Here is a 1,560-nt window from a genome sequence, read left to right as displayed (position 1 = left end):
TTTGTTTCCAACATTTGCATTCCAATCACCAATATTTATCAATGCATCTTGATTGCATATTTGATCAATTTCAGACTGAAGTAGTTGGTAAATTTCTTCTGTTTCTTCATCACTAGTTTTAGTGGTTGATGTGTAAATCTGAACAGTTGCATTGATTGGATTTTCTTGGTGGCTTTAGATAATGTCCTATCTTATCTTGGATAAGACAGCATTGTACTTCAAGATGGATCTTGAAATGTCCCTTTTGACAATAAATGTGGCATCATTACTCATTCCTAGCATAGTGAACCATATAACCGTCTGATTAAAAATGGCCAGGTGATCTTTTTGCGTTACATTTCATTTTTGATGACTTCCAATTTCCTAGATTCATACTTTGTATATTCTAAATTCCAGATATCAATCGATGTTTGCTATTCAATGTTTGCTGCTGTCTCTTTGCATTTTGAGTCATGCCCCATCAACAAATGAAGCATCTGAAAGCTTCACTCCATCTGTGTCATTATGAATGACTCTACTTTGAGAAGGCAACTCTTCCTCAGTCATGTTTTGAGTGATTTCCAATTGGAGGGCCGCGTCTTCTGGCACGCTATCTGACACTGTTCTGCTGTTTTTCATAAGATTTTCAGTGGCTCATTCTTCAAAAATGGACAACCTATTCTTACTTTGTATCCTGCTCTGAGTCTATTGTTAGGCTGGGTTGTCTAGAGAAACAAATGCAATGATACTCACATATGTATGAGAAAGAGCTTTACATTTTTATATCGAGGAATAATTATATATCAAGAAGGCATCCCAGCCCAGTCTCACTCAAGTCTATAAGTCTGATACTAGTCTATAAATCCCTCTTCAGACTCATATAGCTGAAGGCCAGTGATGTAGAAAAGTTAAGCTGGAAGCAGGGGGATCACAGGTAGTGGGTTCTGAGAGCACTAAGGACAGTGGGAACGTGGCAGGAAGCCACAGCTCTCAGAGGTGGGAAGGCCACATAGGGCCCCCCTGGAAGCAGAGTCCCAGCAGTCAGGAATGCAAAGGAGCAGGAGGGGGGTGGTTCCCAGTTTCTTCTTATAAGAAGGCCACACCCAAAGAATACATCATCAGGCTGTGACATGATTAACAGTTTGGACTCCACCCCTACACTTGCATAAAAATTCAATTTGACAAAAAAATCATCTAACTATCATTGCATGGAAGCTCTGTGTGTTAGGCTTATTGTGTCTACTTGGCCAATAGGAACATGTGGGCTTAACCAGGTTGCAGTTTGATTGGAAGGCAAAGAGATAAATGGCTCTGCAAGGCCTGCCCCCTCTCTCTTGCTCTCTTGTGGTCTGAGTGTGCTGAAGTGTGCTGCTGCTTTAGCTAGTTCTCTGCCGCAACTTGTGAGCTACACTACCTGTGGGCCAGGCCAACCCATGGATCATGTTGCTAGAGCTTGAGGCTCCTTTGAGACCTGCTTCACCATGCTGCTGGTTAGTACATTGCTTGAGCTTGAAGCTGGTGGATCCTGTTGCCTTGCATTGCTTGTGTTCGATGTCCCATCCAGGCCTGCTTCACAAAGCT

Source organism: Echinops telfairi, unplaced genomic scaffold (assembly GCF_000313985.2).
Source record: "Echinops telfairi isolate 266 unplaced genomic scaffold, ASM31398v2 ScPeMD7_2;HRSCAF=8, whole genome shotgun sequence".
In the NCBI taxonomy this organism is placed as follows: domain Eukaryota; kingdom Metazoa; phylum Chordata; class Mammalia; order Afrosoricida; family Tenrecidae; genus Echinops; species Echinops telfairi.
This window is presented reverse-complemented; position numbering follows the sequence as displayed.